Source organism: Salvelinus sp. IW2-2015, linkage group LG11 (assembly GCF_002910315.2).
Source record: "Salvelinus sp. IW2-2015 linkage group LG11, ASM291031v2, whole genome shotgun sequence".
NCBI lineage: Eukaryota > Metazoa > Chordata > Actinopteri > Salmoniformes > Salmonidae > Salvelinus > Salvelinus sp. IW2-2015.
In genome coordinates this window covers 20,838,011-20,856,187 of record NC_036851.1, presented here as the reverse complement: position 1 = coordinate 20,856,187, position 18,177 = coordinate 20,838,011, and the positions used below count along the sequence as shown (strand labels likewise).

At 41.6% G+C, this 18,177-nt stretch overlaps 1 protein-coding gene across 1 annotated transcript in view; it reads left to right on the top strand.

The window, feature by feature from the left end:
- The window catches only part of LOC111969967 (calcium/calmodulin-dependent protein kinase type 1), a 105,873-nt gene that overhangs the window by 48,275 nt on the left and 39,421 nt on the right, over window positions 1-18,177 (top strand). The gene's annotated exons all lie outside the window — the stretch shown is intronic.

The following is an 18,177-nucleotide window of genomic DNA, read 5'->3' as shown; positions in this document are numbered from 1 at the left end:
TTAATTTCAACCAGTGGAGAATGTGAAACGCTTTATTGAAAGAAGTTCATTATCCAGGTGTTATAAATGCATGCATTATAATTATGATAATTGTAATATTATAAATACAAATTCAATCTGTACGTCAATGCACATATGGTGTTCATTATAAAACGAGGAAGAAAGACGAGGTGGGGAGAGAGGTATAGAAGACAGAAAGGGAAAGAGGTAAGAACAGAGGCAGACAGCATATGATTAATGAATTACAGTGCTACCCTAATATTCTCTCAGTTCATCACAATTACAGTGTCTCCTAACCAGCCTTGGGCCCCCAGTTGGCCCGAAGATTATCTTAAGAGCGGGTGACGTGGCGATGACGGGACTGGCTTCCTCTCTCACATCAAAACATACCTGCAGACGAGAGACAGATGGATAGAGAGAGAGCATGATTAAGCCTTGTTTTTTTTTATTCTAACACGGTCAGTCATCATAATCATTAGGAGGTGAAATGCAAAACTGACCTTGGATCATTAACTCTGGGACTACTACATCTCTATCTGTATTTCAATGTAAAGCATCTCTTTAATAATACTTCCTGTTGACCCGACCAAGTGACCTCTCACTTGTGATCATGCTGTGCCATCTGTGTCTGCCAGTTCAGATGCGGGAGGGGTTCACCAACACAGCTGATATAACCTAGAGGATTTAGGGAGAAGGGGGAGAGGGATGAAGTGAAGGAGAGAGACTGTTATTGTGTGTGTGTGTGTGGTCTCACCTGGTGTCCACACTAAGTGGCTACAGAGTACTTTGTGCTGAAAAACAGACACGACAATAGAAGATAATGTCAATAGAAGATACTGTATGTGACGCAGACACCTATCGGAGTGTACTTGAAACATTTAAATATAGAGGGCTATGTGTCTCACCACTTGGTTATTGCAAGGCTAACCCGCAGGGAAATCATGACTTGGCAGCAACAGATAGCCCAGTGGAAATGGCTGTGTTTATGTGGTGTAAATCTGAAAATTAGCAGCTGACATCTTAAGGTTTTTTAAATTAATACATGTGAGACAGGTTCCATGAACAACAAAACAGGCAGAGAGGAAAAGAGAAAAACACAGAACAGTTTAATTACCTCTGGTTATGGACACTTTTGCCAGCAATAAAGCGTCCATGGCCTGTTCCTCGGACAGTGAACATCTGGCAATATCTACATTTTCGACTCCTTGATCAGCTCGCTCTCTGAAAATAAAGACAATTGCTTATTTTTTGTAGATATGAAAACAATAACTGAGATATGACCGTTCAATCTAAAGCAGCAGAAGTCATTTTCAGGATACGTCAATACAGCACAGAAAGCTTAACACCAGACTGGTATTGTGGTTGTTCATTAGGTGATGGGAAATATGCAATTATACCTGCACCATCTACACACTGCAAAGACTCTTCTCCATTGTACATGATGGCCCATTGCTCTGAGACTTCTTTGACCATTCTAAAGCCCGCATGGGGCATCCTTGCCTTAAGGGTGCTGACTTTCTGGTGTAACTCTTCATCTGACTTATCAGAATAGCATTCCCTGACAAACATATTGTGTTCTGTCATCCTTCTGTAAAAAAAGTTAACCGTTACATTGTCATGAAATATGATTATATACTGTATATATATACACAGTGGGGCAAAAAAGTATTTAGTCAGCCATCAATTGTGCAAGTTCTCCCACTTAAAAAGATGAGAGAGGCCTGTAATTTTCATCATAGGTACACTTCAACTATGACAGACAAAATGAGAAAACAAATCCAGAAAATCACATTGTAGGATTTTTAATTTATTTATTTGCAAATTATGGTGGAAAATAAGTATTTGGTCAATAACAAAAGTTTATCTCAATACTTTGTTATATACCCTTTGTTGGCAATGACAGAGGTCAAACGTTTTCTGTAAGTCTTCACAAGGTTTTCACACACTGTTGCTGGTATTTTGGCCCATTCCTCCATGCAGATCTCCTCTAGAGCAGTGATGTTTTGGGGCTGTTGCTGGGCAACACGGACTTTCAACGTCCTCCAAAGATTTTCTATGGGGTTGAGATCTGGAGACTGGCTAGGCCACTCCAGGCCTAGCTACGCAATGTAATAAAGTAATGATTTTTCGAATAAGTTACCTTACATGTTATGTTGGCTGACAATTTTTTAGCTATGCTGTGCTTACGAACCACATAGCATATCATTACAGCAGTATATACCGGTATGTTAGCTAGCTACCTACTGTTAGTAGTTATACATCTAACTACCCAACATTTATTGACTTGATTATTCCCGTCATTCTTAGCGTAGGTAAATGGTATAGTTGTTGTGTGTTCTCAATGGACATTAGGGTGCTTTCGTAAATTCGCTCTGGCTATCTACACCGATTTCAGAGCATTCTCGTCTGAGTGTGCCAGAGCGCAGAATAGTTAATTTACAAGCGCTCATCACCCGTTGAATATTGCTGTTGTCGGCAAAGAAAGCCTAATTAAATTGTTTTCAGCAGCACAGTTACAGTCATCAACGCTCTAGTTAACACGAAAACTGCCTTACCAGCTCTGCTAGGGCGAGTTAAAAGGTCAGACTGGTCTCATTTGTGTCTGGAAGTAGCTAGCAAGCTAGCCAACGTTAGCTTGGGTGCTTGACTGTCGTTGTAAGGCCAGAATGCTCAAATCAACCCAACTCCTTGGCCCGAAAGTCCAGTGTGCGGTCCAAGAGCAAAACGGTCTGAATTTACAAACTAACAATCTGACAATGCTCTGAATTTTTGTGTGACGTTGTACAGCGCCATATTTTCTGTTCCATCCTAACGGAAACCCAGAGGATTTTTAATTTCTCATGGAATACAAAAAACCCTAATATTAATCAAGTTAAGTACCAGTCAAAAGTTTGGACACACCTACTCATTCCAGGATTTTTCTTTATTTTTACTATTTTCTACATTGTAGAATAATAGTGAAGACATCACAACTATGGTCTCCCATGTTTCTGTAGTACAGACACGGACTGCTCTCCTGCACAGTAGCCTAATAAACGAATACACATTTCGTTAATAAAATAAAATAAAAATACTCCTTCAAAATGCAGATGTTGATTTAGTTATGGATCCATAACGAATTACTATGGGAATAAATATCACTGATTTACAGAAATATTGGAACAAAGTTGTCTAATGAAGGCAAACAATTTAGAATCTTCCAATCCTGTAGCCTACTCCCGACCGTCACGTTGTACAGCACCATATTTTCCATTCCATCCTAACAGAAACGCTGAGGGTTTCGTTTTTCTCTGAATAGAAACACCATATTAACCAAATTAATTAAGCCAAATTTCTTAAAATCAATCCCATATACTATGTTATTACAAAAAATCTTTTAAATTCTCTGGTAATGCCCATATGGAATACTATCAAATGCTTCTCAAAGATGCCCTTTGGTTGTCAAACTAGCAATAACAGAAAAAAATGGCAGACTATTAAATGACGTGCCACAGAATGCTGCTGCAGCACGCAAGGTGTGCCGCAGTATGACACAACTTTTAAAGGAGGAACGACTGTACATGTACATATTACCTCACCTCGACTAACCTGTACCCCCGCACATTTACTCGTTACTGGTACCCCCTGTATATAGACACATTGTTATTTTATTGCGTTACTTTTTTATTGCGTTTCTTTTATTTTAGATACATTTGTTTAGCAAATATTTTCTTTCTTTAAAAAAATTCAGCATTGTTGGTTAACTTTTACTCCCGGATCCGGGAGCACCCCCCACAGTAAAAAAGCTGACTAGCATAGCCTAGCATAGCGTCACAAGTAAATACAAGGATCTAAATATCATTAAATCACAAGTCCAAGACACCAGATGAAAGATACAGATCTTGTGAATCCAGCCATCATTTCTGATTTTTAAAATGTTTTACAGGGAAGACACAATATGTAAATCTATTAGCTAACCACGTTAGCAAAAGACACCACTTTTTTTACTCCACCAGTTTTTTACTCCATCAGTAGCTATCACTAATTTGACTAAATAAAGATATATATAGCCACTAACCAAGAAACAACCTTCATAAGATGACAGTCTGATAACATATTTATGGTATAGGATATGTTTTTTAGAAAAATGTGCATTTTTCAGGTATAATCACAGTTGTACATTGCAGCTGCAATCTGAAATAGCGTTGGAAGCAGCCGGAATAATTACAGAGACCGACGTCAATTACCAAAATACTCATCCTAAAACATTTCTGAAAAATACACAGCCTACAGCAATTGAAAGACAAAGATCTTGTGAATCCAGACAATATTTCAGATTTTCTAAGTGTTTTACAGGGAAGACACAATATGTAAATCTATTAGCTAACCACGATAGCAAAAGACACACTTTTTTTCTCCACCATTTTTCCTGCATCAGTAGCTATCACTAATTTGACTAAAATAAGATATATATAGCCACTAACCAAGAAACAACTTCATAAGATGACAGTCTGATACATATTTTATGGTATAGGATATGTTTTTTTAGAAAAAATGTGCATTTTTCAGGTATAAATCACAGTTGTATCATTGCAGCTGCAATCTGAAATAGCGTTGGAAGCAGCCGGAATAATTACAGAGACCGACGTCAATTACCTAAATACTCATCCTAAAACATTTCTGAAAAATACACAGCCTACAGCAATCGAAAGACAGATCTTGTGAATCAGACAATATTTCAGATTTTCTAAGTGTTTTTTACAGCGAAAACACAATATATCGTTATATTAGCATACCACATGAGCTAACATCACACCAGCATTAAATCAAGGCAAAAGGGGCGATAACGTTATCGCCACCAAAATATATTAATTTTTTCACTAACCTTCTCAGAATTCTTCAGATGACAGTCCTGTAACATCATATTACACAATGCATATAGAGTTTGTTCGAAAATGTGCATATTTAGCATCACAAATCGTGGTTATGCAATGTAATCWGTCAAAACATGGCATGCATTCGGGCCGGCGCCATCTTGGAAAGGCACCTATGTTTACGATTATTTATCGATTAGATTGACAAAAAAAATACAAGTTGGACAGCTAATGAAAGATGCATTGGTTATTAATGCAACCGCTGATTTAGATTTTTAAAATTTACGTTACTAGACATACATTGTGAGTTACAGCCAGACTAGTGCCGCAAAAAATGGCTGACAACTGCGTTTAACTTTTTCCACATAAATACGGAATAAAATCATAAATAACTCTTACTTTTGGACGAGCTTCCATCAGTATCTTGGGCAATGTGTCCTTTGTCCAAAAGAATCGTTGCTTTGTTGTAAAACGACCTCCTCAACTTCGGAACTAGCAGCTAACGATAGCTACACGGCACACACATGCCCAAATCCTCAAACGCAATACTAAGGAAATTCAGAAAAATAGCAATATACTCGCATAAACTGATATAAATCGGTTTCAAATAACTTCGTTATGATGTTTCTAACACCTATATCGAATTAAATCACAGACGGATATATCTTTGATCAATAACGAGAGCTTTTGAGCATGCGATTCTGATGTCCTCCCTTGCGTCCTGGCGAGCGTCGAAAAGAAGGGTCATCTCACTCCATTCCCTTTTATAAACTCTGAGAAACACCTAGAGATACCATTCCACTTCTCATTGGTTACTGACATCCAGGGGAAGGCGGGTGCAGTTCATGTCAAGCCATAGGGCACACACAGAGTTTTAAACTGATCCGAGATCAGAGACTATTTTTCAGAGCTTCGCATGTCCTGTCATGATTTTCGCTGTAGAAAGAGTTCTGGTTCACCCACAGACATAATTCAAACGGTTTTAGAAACTAGAGATTGTTTTCTATCCAATAGTAATAATAATATGCATATTGTACGAGCAAGAATTGAGTACGAGGCAGTTTAATTTGGAAATGTAAAAAAATAAATAATGCTAACAGCTCCCCCTATTGACAAAAGGTTAAGGGCTTGACATCTAATGACTAACTTCTTGTAGCAGGCTATAGAAAATGAACACAGGTCTCATCAACAATCTCTCAAGTCCTCATCCTAGTAATTAGCCAGCTAATCTTTATATCTGAAGTTTAGCCAACTTGGATCTATTTGTCAACTAACTAGGTTGAACAGTTGAATTGTTATGAACACATCCTTCTGTCTGTCTCCAATTGTTTGAAAAGCTTGTTAGCCTGTTCACTTTGTTCAGATGTTGAAATCAAGTGGCTTACCTTATTTCTCAGAATGAGGCTTTTAGTTGCCAATTCATTATATAAATGGTGTTTTATTGCACATTTATAAAACACAGACTGGACCGCTAGTATAACAGTCTTTGGCTAAAATGCTGCTAGCGGTACCTCATTGATACTCTCGTTTTGGTAGTGTCTGCTCTGCATGCAATTTGAGTAGTTGAGACATAAAATGGTATCGTTAGAAAAAGTAACTTCTTCTCTATTACAGTATAATAAGGTCCCAATGTGTTTTGGTGTTCCATATGACCGAATATGTTGGACTTAACCTCAAATGCAAATAGCCAGTTGAAACCGCTTGTCAGAGTGATCTCTCAACTATGTTGGCGTGAGAGGCGGGGGGAGGGGCTTAGTGTGTGTATACCATAGAGGAAGAGGCAAAGCGTTAAAATCTGTCTAAAATAAGCCCTCTGCGTTTCTATGGGCTTATTTTGGACCTAAGCTTGTCGCTTGCATTCCTGCCTTTGGGACAACGCTTCCCATTGTTAGGGCTGAGACGTACATCTTTTCATTATATACAGATCTCTGGTGTAAATGGGAAGTTGCACATAGCACAGAAGGAGCAAAGGAGAACAAGCGGAAATAAACGCTCATAAAAAAGAAAAATAACCAAACCTCGATTCTTGTGATACAGGCATTTGGAATATCGTGCAAAAACAAAAATTCTAATTCATTCGATATATTGTCCAGCCCTTACCTAACTCCAATCAACTAAAATCCTCTCCCCTGCACTATGTTCATCTCTTTCTCGTTATCTCTCTTCTCCCAAGTTGCCTCATAATCAGTAACTGTTTTTACACAGGGGTTCATATGCCATTGGGCCCTGGAGTGTGTTGTGAAGCTGAAATAGGAGCTCCAGTGCTGTAGGCTACTGTACAGGCTGATGGGAGGAGTGAAACATAAAAACACATATTGATCATTTCCATAGCTGACAGACTGACTTTATGTAGGGTGAGTGTTATCCTGAAATAGACAAGTAGGATAGGCTAGAGTTCAATGGAAACAGAAGCACACTGACACACATAAACGTAGGCATGCACACTAAAAATAACTGAAAATGTTTAGACCCCTCAGGCAATTTCCAAAGAGGAATATTTGAATGATCCATGAGCAAATATTATTAATTGATCGCCATTTATATTTTTTTGGCAGAATGTCTTGGTTGATTATATGGTATTTTAATAGCTGTGTATCTTTCATTGTTGTTACTTTCTGATGACACAGCGACATATAGCCTGTCAGCTGCTTTACTGTTTATCAGTATATTGTTCACACTGGGCATGGCCCACAAATTACATAGCACTCCCTAACCAGCTTCATTCTCCGCCCATAATGTGTTGTGTAGTAGTGGTTCTCTTTTAAACGTTCCCAGCTGTGTTCAGGGAACAGGCGGATCCTGAGTGTCTGTTCCCACACTCTCAGTGACCTCTCTGGGTAGACTCTTGGGTTTCTCAACAAACTGTATACTGTACAACTGCCTTAGCCAGTGCCATTTTTACCTTCTAAATGGCCTAGTAATACATAGAAAGGACAATCCGGGCCCTGGCAGTAAACCCAGGCTTACGAAGGGAAAATATTTCACAGTTTCAATACAGCTATTCTGTACAATCTCAGAATGCCTGGCAAAGCAGCGAGAAGGGGAGCAGGAAACGGAGCGTGGGAGGAGGAGAGGGGGAAGCGAAGAGGAGACAGGGAGGTAGGGAAAGCACTGGAATTTGTTTAAAATCAATAAAGCTGGGATTGTTTGAGAGTGAGCTGTGTGTGTGTGTGTGTGTGTGTGTGTGTGTGAGAGAGAGTCAGATAGGCTCTGAGAAAAGCCTGAAAACACCAGGTCAGCACATGCAGTGAGCCTGTTATGGATACGAAGAGACATGGGGACATTGTCTCCACAATACCTTTACAATATTGTATATTACTGTGGCTAATATACAATATACTATATATAGAGAGAAAGGGAGTTTGACAGAAGGGAAGAAAAGAGACTAAGAAGAGTGATATAAATAGTCACTTGGGAAGGTGAGAGGTGCTGAAAGGTAGGAGAGAGTTGGATGAGGGAGAGACCGGAAGATAAACACACAGAGGACAGAGGGAAAACTAGAATCAGAGAGAGGAGAAAGGAGGAGTGTAGATACCTGGGTTGTTTACTCTGGCCCTAGGCAGCTCCTCCTGTTAGCAACATGTTTTGGTAACAGGAGGATTCTGAGGGAGAGACCTGCACATGCACACTGTAGTGACTGCATGGGCCCTGTTGTTGTGGCTTCAGAGAATCAGTAATGACACCATTGCATGCAAGCAGCGGGTTAAGTTTACGTTAAATTAAAAGGTCATGTCAATCGGTCATCTGTCCAGTGAGAGGAAACTAGTACCAATTTAGCCTCACCATATAAAAGGAGGAATAGAAATATCACCGTTTGTCTCAGCTAGCTCAATGCCATTCTGTCTCATTTATTTTTAAGTATTAGGCTTTAATGTAATTTTAACATGCCTGTTTAAATACTACAGCTGAGGAATTCAAGTAACAGTGCATTTTGAGCCTTTTAACTTGATTCTACAACTCCTCCAGAGTTTGTACCAGGATGTAATCATTCTGTGAGCTCATCAGTTGCTAATGGGCCTACCGCCACCACCATAGATCTCTCTTTACTTTGATGTCCAGCAGCGATAGCATGGGAAGGATCAGTCAAGAGAACACAGTGTCTTGAGGAATTCTTTGTGTTTTGACTAACTGCCCTCCCCGTGACTCTTTATTCTTTTCTTTAATAAATAAGAAGCCAGTCATTAGCTGGGTCCTGTATGGTGGCTCCTCTGGGTTTTTTCTGTGTGTAATTGGCTGTTCCCCAGATTGAGTCACAGGTATAACAGTCCCATTCTAGGTCTCCAGCTGGTTGCGGTCAGCAACATATGACCAGACCTCCCACCTCTCTGGTGGCGACCTCACTTTCTGTCCATTATCACGGTGGTAACTGGATCCTGGAGATGGAAGGTTGTAGAGGGGATGGTGTGTGTTTGTGTGTGTGTGTGGGGGGGGTTAGGGTTCCAAAATCCCAAACTATCCCTTTAAAGAAAACAATCCACAAATGCAAAATAACAACAAGCACTTCAGCTTCGACTCTGCTTTGCATATGCAATTTTTCTGATTGTTGTTGACTGCATCACATTTGGTTTACAGATGACTAGCATTTGACATATATAAAGAGAAAGAGATTGTGACAGAGAAAACGAGGGAAAGAGACTGAGAAAGGGTGATTATAAATAGTAACTTGTGAACGTAAGGGAGAAGTGTGCTAGAAAGTAGGAGAGAGTTGGATGAGGGAGAGGGAGAGAGACAGAGAGAGAGAAGAGGACAGAGGTAGAGATATAGGGAAACAGATTGAGAGAGAGAAGGAGAAAGGATGAGTGTAGATACCTGGGTTGTTTACTCTGGCCCTAGTAAGCTCCTCCTGTTAGCAACATGTTTTGGTAACAATAGGAATCTGAGGGAGAGACCAGTGTTCATTTTGGCACTTAAAAAAACCCTCAAATATCATTAAGACTTAGTCACATTTTTGTCATTTGAATAATGCTTTTGTCTAGTTATTGTCAAAATGACGAAAACGGTGGTCCATTTTAGTCACATTTTAGTCACATCAGTGATTTATGTTTACTATACTGTAGGTTAATGAGGTAATACAAATGTGACTTCTAAGTGCACAAACATATATATAGCCTTGTCCTACCTACATATTTTTCTGCATAACAGCCTATTCTCTTACCAACAGCAGAAATATGACAAATATATATAAGAACATATAAGAATGATCTAGCCATGTAAATTCCTAATTCAGCCAACATACAGTGCATTCGGAAAGTATTCAGACCCCTTGACTTTTTCCACATTTTGTCTTATTCCCCCCAAAATTGTTTTTTATATATATTTTTTAAATCAATCTACACACAATATCCCATAATGACAAAGCAAAAACATGTTTTTAGAAATGTTTGCAAATGTATTAAAAATAAAAACAGAAATATCACATTTACATAAGTATTCAAACCCTTTACTCAGTACATTGTTGAAGCACCATTGGCAGTGATTACAGCCTTGATTCTCAAGGACTCAAGGACATTCATAGACTTCTCCCGAAGCCACTCCTGCATTGTCTTGGCTAGGTGCTTAGGGTCGTTGTTCTGTTGGAAGGTGAAACTTCGCCCTGGTCTGAGGTCCTGGGCGCTCTGGAGAAGGTTTTCATCAAGGCTCTCTCTGTAGTTTGCTCCGTTCCCTCGATCCTGACTAGTCTCCCAGTCCCTGCCACTGAAAAACATCCCAACAGCATGATGCTGCCACCACCATTCTTAACCGTAGGGATGGTACCAGGTTTCCTCCAGACGTGACGCTTGGCATTCAGGTCAAAGAGTTTAATCTTGATTAAAGAGAGTCCTTTAGGTGCATTTTGGCAAACTCCAAGCGGGCTGTCATGTGCCTTTTACTGAGGAGTGGTTTCCATCTGGCCACTCTACCATAAAGACCTGATTGGTGGAGTGTTGCAGAGATGGTTGTCCTTCTGGATGTTGTTCCCATCTCCACAGAGGAACTCTGGAGGTCTGTCAGAGTGACCATAGGTTCTTGGTCACCTCCCTGACCAAGAACCGCCCTTCTCCCTCGATTGCTCAGTTTGGCTATGCGGCCAGCTCTAGGAAGAGTCTTGGTAGATCCAAAACTCTTCCATTTAAGAATGATAGAGGCCACGGTGTTCCTGTGGACTTTCAATGCTGCAGAAATGTTTTGGTATCCTTCCCCAGTTCTGTGCCTCGTCACAGTCCTGTCTCGGAGCTCTACGGACAATTCCTCCGACCTCATGGCTTGGTTTTTGCTCTGACATACACTGTCAAATGTGGGACCTTATGTAAACAGGTGTGTGCCTTTCCAAATAATTTCCTGTAACAAAATGTGGAAAAAGGGAAGGGGTCTGAATAGTTTCTCTCTGCACACACAAGTGCAGAGAGAGAGAGAGAGAGAGAGAGAGAGTCAGGGAGAGAGCAAGAGAGAGCGAGAGAGAGACAGTCACTCAATTGCCAGTGAAACAAACAAGTATTAAGACCAAAATACTGAAAACTTGAGTGTGCATAACTGTTCAACCCCCAAAAGTCAATACCTTGTAGAGCTACCTTTTGCAGCAATTACAGCTGCAAGTCTCTTGGGGTGTGTCTCTATAATCTTGGCACATGTAGCCCATTCTTCAAGGAAAAACTATTCCAGCTCATTCAAGTTGGATGGGTTCCACTGGTGTACAGCAATCTTTAAGTCATGCCACAGATTCTCAATTGGATTGAGGTCTGGGCTTTGACTAGGCCCTTCCAAGACATCTAAATGTTTCCCCTTAAACATCTCGTGGGTTGCTTTAGCAGTATGCTTAGGGTCATTGTCCTGCTGGAAGGTGGACCTCCGTCCCAGTCTCAAATCTCTGGAAGACTGAAACAGGTTTCCCTCAAGAATTTCCCTGTATTTAGCGCCATCCATCATTCCTTCAATTCTGACCAGTTTCCCAGTCCCTGCTGATGAAAAACATCCCCACAGCATGATGATGCCGCCAACATGCTTCACTGTTGGGATGGTGTTCTCGGGGTGATGGGAGGTGTTCGGTTTGCGTCAGACAGCGTTTTCCTTGGTGGCCAAAAAGCCAACATTTTGTCTCATCTGACCAGTGTACCTTCTTTTATATGTTTGGGGAGTCTCCCACATCCCTTTTGGCGAACACCAAATGTGTTTGCTTATTTTTTTCTTTAAACAATGGCTTTTTTTCTGGCCACTCTTCCGTAAAGCCCAGCTCTGTGGAATGTACGGCTTAAAGTGGTCGTATGGACAGATTCTCCAATCTCCGCTGTGAAGCTTTGCAGCTCCTTCAGGGTTATGTTTGGTCTCTTTGTTGCCTCTCTGATTAATGCCCTCCTTGTCTGTTCTGTGAGTTTTGGTGGGCGGCCCTCTCTTGGCAGGTTTGTTGTGGTGCCATATTCTTTCAATTTTTTATAATGGATTTAATGGTGCTCTGTGGGATGTTCAAAGTTTCTGATATTTTTTATAACCCAACCCTGATCTGTACTTCTCCACAACTTTGTCCCTGACCTGTTTGGAGAGCTCCTTGGTCTCCATGATGCCGCTTGCTTGGTGGTGCCCCTTGCCTAGTGGTGTTGTGGATTCTGGGGCCTTTCAGAACAGGTGTATATATACTGCGATCATGTGACAGATCATGTGACACTTAGTTTGCACACAGGTGGACTTTATTTAGGAGCTTCATAGCAAAGAATACATACAGTTGAAGTCGGAAGTTTACATACACCTGAGCCAAATGCATTTAAACTACATTTTTCACAATTCCTGACATTTAATCCTAGTAAAAATTCCTTGTCTTAGGTCAGTTAGGATCAACACTTTATTTTAAGAATGTGAAATGTCAGATTAATAGTAGAGAGTGATTTATTTCCGCTTTTATTTTTTTCATCACATTCCCAGTTACATACACTCAATTACTATTTGATAGCATTGCCTTTAAATTGTTTTACTTGGGTCAAACGTTTCAGGTAGCCATCCACAAGCTTCCCACAATAAGTTGGGTGAATTTTGGCTCATTCGTCCTGACAGAGCTGTTGTAACTGAGTCATGTTTGTAGTCCTCCTTGCTCACACAGGCTTTTTCAGTTCTGCCTACAAATTTTCTATAGGATTGAGGTCAGGGCTTTGTGATGGCCACTCCAATACCTTGACTTTGTTGTCCTTAAGCCTTTTACCACAACTTTGGAAGTATGCTTGGGGTCATTGTCCATTTGGAAGAGCCATTTGCGACCAAGCTTTAACTTCCTGACTGATGTCTTAAGATGTTGCCTCAATATATCCACCAAATTTTCCTGCCTCATGCCATCTATTTTGTGAATTGCACAAGTCCCTCCTGCAGCAAAGCACCGCCACAACATGATGCTGCCACCCCCGTGCTTCACGGTTGGGTTGGGGTTCTTCGGCTTGCAAGCCTCCTCCTTTTCCCTCCAAACATAACAATGGTCATTATGGCCAAACAGTTCTATTTTTTTTTCATCAGACCAGAGGACATTTCTCCAAAAAGTACGATCCTTGTCCCCATGTGCAGTTGCAAACCGTAGTCTGGCTTTTTTTTATGGCGGTTTTGGAGCAGTGGCTTCTTCCTTGCTGAGCGGCCTTTCAGGTTATGTGGATATAGGACTCGTTTTACTGTGGATATAGATACTTTTGTACCTGTTTCCTCCAGCATCTTCACAAGGTCCTTTGCTGTTGTTCTGGGATTGATTTGCACTTTTCGCACCAAAGTATGTTAATCTCTAGGAGACAGAACGTGTCTCCTTCCTGAGCGGTATGACGGCTGCGTGGTCCCATGGTGTTTATACTTTCGCACTATTGGTTGTACAGATGATCGTGGTACCTTCAGGCGTTTGGAAATTGCTCCCAAGGAGGAACCAGACTTGTGGAGGTCTACAATTATTTTTCTGAGGTCTTGGCTGATTTCTTTTGATTTTCCCATGATGTCAAGGAAAGAGGCACTGAGTTTGAAGGTAGGCCTTGAAATACACAGGTACAGGTACCTCCAATTGACTCAAATTCAGCTTCTATAGCCATGCCATAATTTTCTGGAATTTTCAGAGTTGTTTAAAGGCACAGTCAACTTAGTGTATGTAAACTTCTGACCCACTGGAATTGTGATACGGTGAATTATAAGTGAAATAATCTGTCTGTAAACTATTTTTACAAAAATGACCTGTGTCATGTTGTAACGGCTTTCTTCCATAGGTGAAGGAGAGGACCAAAGTGCAGCGTAGCCAGTGCTCAACATGTTTAATTAAAAGATCAAGTGAACACTACAAACAACTTACAAAATAACAAACGTGAAAACCGATACAGACCTATCTGGTGCAGAACACAAACACAGAGACAGGAAACAAACACCCACAAAACCCCAACACAAAACAAGCCTCCTATATATGATTCTCAATCAGGGACAACGATTACCATCTGCCTCTGATTGAGAACCATATTAGGCTGGACATAGAAACAGACAAACTAGACACACAACATAGAATTCCCACCCAGCTCACGTCCTGACCAACTAAACACATACAAAACAACAGAAAACAGGTCAGGAACGTGACACATGTACAAAGTAGATGTCCTAACCGACTTGTCAAAACTCTAGTTTGTTAACAAGAAATTTGTGGAGCGGTTGAAAAACAGGTTTTAATGACTCCAACCTAAGTGTATGTAAACTTCTGACTTAAACTGTACATGTGGGTAGAGTTATTTAAGTGACTTATGCATAGATAATAACAGAGAATAGCAGCAGCGTAAAAGAGTGTGTGGGGGCTGGTCATTGCAAATATTCTGGGTAGCCATTTAATTAGATGTTCTGTATTCTTATGGATTGGGGGTAGAAGCTGTTTAGTGCCTCTTGGACCTACCGCTTGCCGTGCGGTAGCAGAGAGAACAGTCTAAGACTAGGGTGGCTGGAGTCTTTTTGTTGTTGTTGCCCTTTCTCTGACACCACCTGATATAGAGGTCCTGGATGGCAGGAAGCTTGGCCCCAGTGATGTACTGGGCCGTACGCACTACCCTCTGTAGAGCCTTGCAGTCGGAGGCTGAGCAGTTGCCATACCAGGCAGTGATTTAACCAGTCAGGATGCTCTCAATGGTGCAGCTGTAGAACCTTTTGAGGATCTGACAACCCATGTCACACCTTTTCAGTCTCCTGAGGGGGAATAGGTTTAGTTGTGCCCTCTTCATGACTGTCTTGATGTGCTTGGACCATGTTAGTTTGTGGATGTGGACACCAAGGAACTTGAAGCTCTCAACCTACTCCACTACAGTCCCATCGATGAGAATGGGGGCGTGCTCGCTCCTCCTTTTCCTGTAGTCCACAATCGTCTCCTTTGTCTTGAGGTTGTTGTCCTGGCACCACACGGCCAGGTCTCTGACCTCCTCCCCATATGCTTGTCACGCCCTGACCTTAGAAATTATTTTTATGTCTCTATTTTGGTTTGGTCAGGGTGTGAGTTGGGGTGGGCATTTTATGTTTTGTGTTTCTATGATTTTCTATTTCTATGTTTTGTCCGGGTATGGTTCTCAATCAGGGACAGCTGTCTATCGTTGTCTCTGATTGGGAACCATACTTAGGTAGCTCTTTTTTCCACCTGTGTTTGTGGGAAGTTTACTTTGTTTAGGGTACATAGCCTTTGAGCTTCACGGTTTGTTTTGTATTGTTTATTGTTTTGTCTGCGTCATTTTGATAAATTAAAGAAAATGTATGCTCACCACGCTGCACCTTGGTCTTCATCTTTCAATGGCCGTGACAATGCTGTCTAGTCGTTGTTGGTGATCAGGCTTACCACTGTTGTGTCATCAGCAAACTGAATGATGGTGTTGGAGTCGTGCCTGCTGTGCAGTCATGAGTGCACAGGGAGTACAGGATGGGACTGAGCCCTGAGGGGCCATAGATCTCTCTTTACTTTGATGTCCACCAGCGATAGCATGGGAAGGATCCAATAAATGTTAAGAAAGTTCAAGCTCATTTACTGAAGAACAGCAAAAACAAGCCAAAATAACCCCAGCTATTATCACATTGCTTGCTGTAGCTTCATTCACCTCAGTCAATCTACAAACACATAGCCTGTTTTAGCTATACAATTAGCCGCTTCACATTACCTCACATTAACAAAGCGCGGGGATTTAAAACTATCATTTCATATGTACAAAATTCATTAACAACCTTTGGTGTACAGAATTATTCACTTTTCGTCCATTTTTCAAATCAAATCTAATCTAATCAAATTTTATTTGTCACATACATGGTTAGCAGATGTTAATGCGAGTGTAGCAAAATGCTTGTGCTTCTAGTTCCGACCATGCAGTAATATCTAACAAGTAATCTAACAATTTCACAACAACTACCTTATACACACAAGTGTAAAGGAATGAATAAGAATATGTACATAAAAATATATGGATGAGCGATGGCCGAACGGCATAGGCAATATGCAGTAGATGGTATAGAGTACAGTATATAAATATGAGATGAGTAATGTAGGGTATGTAAACATTATATAAAGTAGCATTGTTTAAAGTGGCTAGTGATACATTTATTACATCCAGTGTTTAGTTATTAAAGTGGCTAGAGATGAGTCAGTATGTCCTGTACTCAATGTTAGTGATGGCTGTTTAACATTCTGATGGCCTTGAGATAGAAGCTGTTTTTCAGTCTCTCAGTCCCAACTTTGATGCACCTGTACTGACCTTGCCTTCTGGATGATAGCGGGGTGAACAGGCAGTGGCTCGGGTGGTTGTTGTCCTTGATGAACTTTTTGGCCTTGCTGTGACATTGGGTGGTGTAGGTGTCCTGGAGGGCAGGAAGTTTGCCCCCGGTGATGCGTTGTGCAGACCTCACTACCTGGAGAGCTTTACGGTTATGGGCGGAGCAGTTGCAGTACCAGACAGTGATACAGCCCGACAGGATGCTCTCGATTGTGCATCTGTAAAAGTTTGTGAGTGTTTTTGGTGACAAGCTGAATTTCTTCAGCCTCCTGGAACTTAAAACTTTCCACCTTCTCCACTACTGTCCCGTCGATGTGGATAGGGGGCTGCTCCCTCTGCTGTTTCCTGAAGTCCACGATCATCTCCTTTGTTTTGTTGACATTGAGTGTGAGGTTATTTTCCTGACACCACACTCCGAGGGCCCTCACCTCCTCCCTGTAGGCCATCTCATTGTTGTTGGTAATCAAGCCTACCACTGTAGTGTTGTCTGCAAACTTGGGGATTGAGTTGGAGGCGTGCATGGCATAGGCATTAATGGGTGAACAGGGAGTACAGGAGAGGGCACCAGTGAGAACGCACCCTTGTGGGTCCCCAATGTTGAGGATCAGCGGGGTGGAGATGTTGTTTCCTACCCTCACCACCTGGGGGCGGCCCGTCAGGAAGTCCAGGACCCAGTTGCACAGGGCGGGGTTGAGACCCAGGGTCTCGAGCTTAATGACATGTTTGTAGGGTACTATGGTGTTAAATGCTGAGCTGTAGTTGATGAACAGCATTCTTACATAGGTATTCCTCTTGTCCAGGTGGGTTAGGTCAGTGTGATTGCGATTGCGTCGTCTGTGAACCTATTGGGCCGGTAAGCAAATTGGAGTGGGTCTAGGGTGTCAGGTAGGGTGGAGGTGATATGGTCCTTGACTAGTCTCTCAAAGCACTTCATGATGACGGAAGTGAGTGCTATGGGGCGATAGTCATTTAGCTCAGTTACCTTAGCTTTCTTGGGAACAGGAACAATGGTGGCCCTCTTGAAGCATGTGGGAACAGCAGACTGGGATAAGTATTGATTGAATATGTCCGTAAACACACTTGCCAGCTGGTCTGCGCATGCTCTGAGGACGCGGCTAGGGATGCCGTCTGGGGCGGCAGCCTTGCGAGGGTTAACACGTTTAAATGTTTTACTCATGTTGGCTGGAGTGAAGGAGAACCCGCAGGATTTGGCACTGTATTGCCCTCAAAGCGAGCAAAGAAGTTGTTTAGTTTGTCTGGGAGCAAGACATTGTGGTCCGTGACGGGGCTGGTTTTCTTTTTGTAGTCCGTGATTGACTGTAGACCCTGCCACATACCTCTCATGTCTGAGCTATTGAATTGCGACTCTACTTTGTCTCTATACTGAAGCTTAGCTTGTTCGATTGCCTTGCAGAGGGAATAGCTACCCTGTTTGAATTCGGTCATGTTTCCGGTCGCCTTGCCCCCCTGATTAAAAGCCGTGGTTCTGCCATCAATCCACAGTTTCTGGTTGGGGAAGGTTTTAATAGTCGCTGTGCGTACAACATCACCGATGCACTTGCTAATAAACTCGCTCACTGAATCAGCGTATTCATCAATGTTATTGTCCGACGCTATGCGGA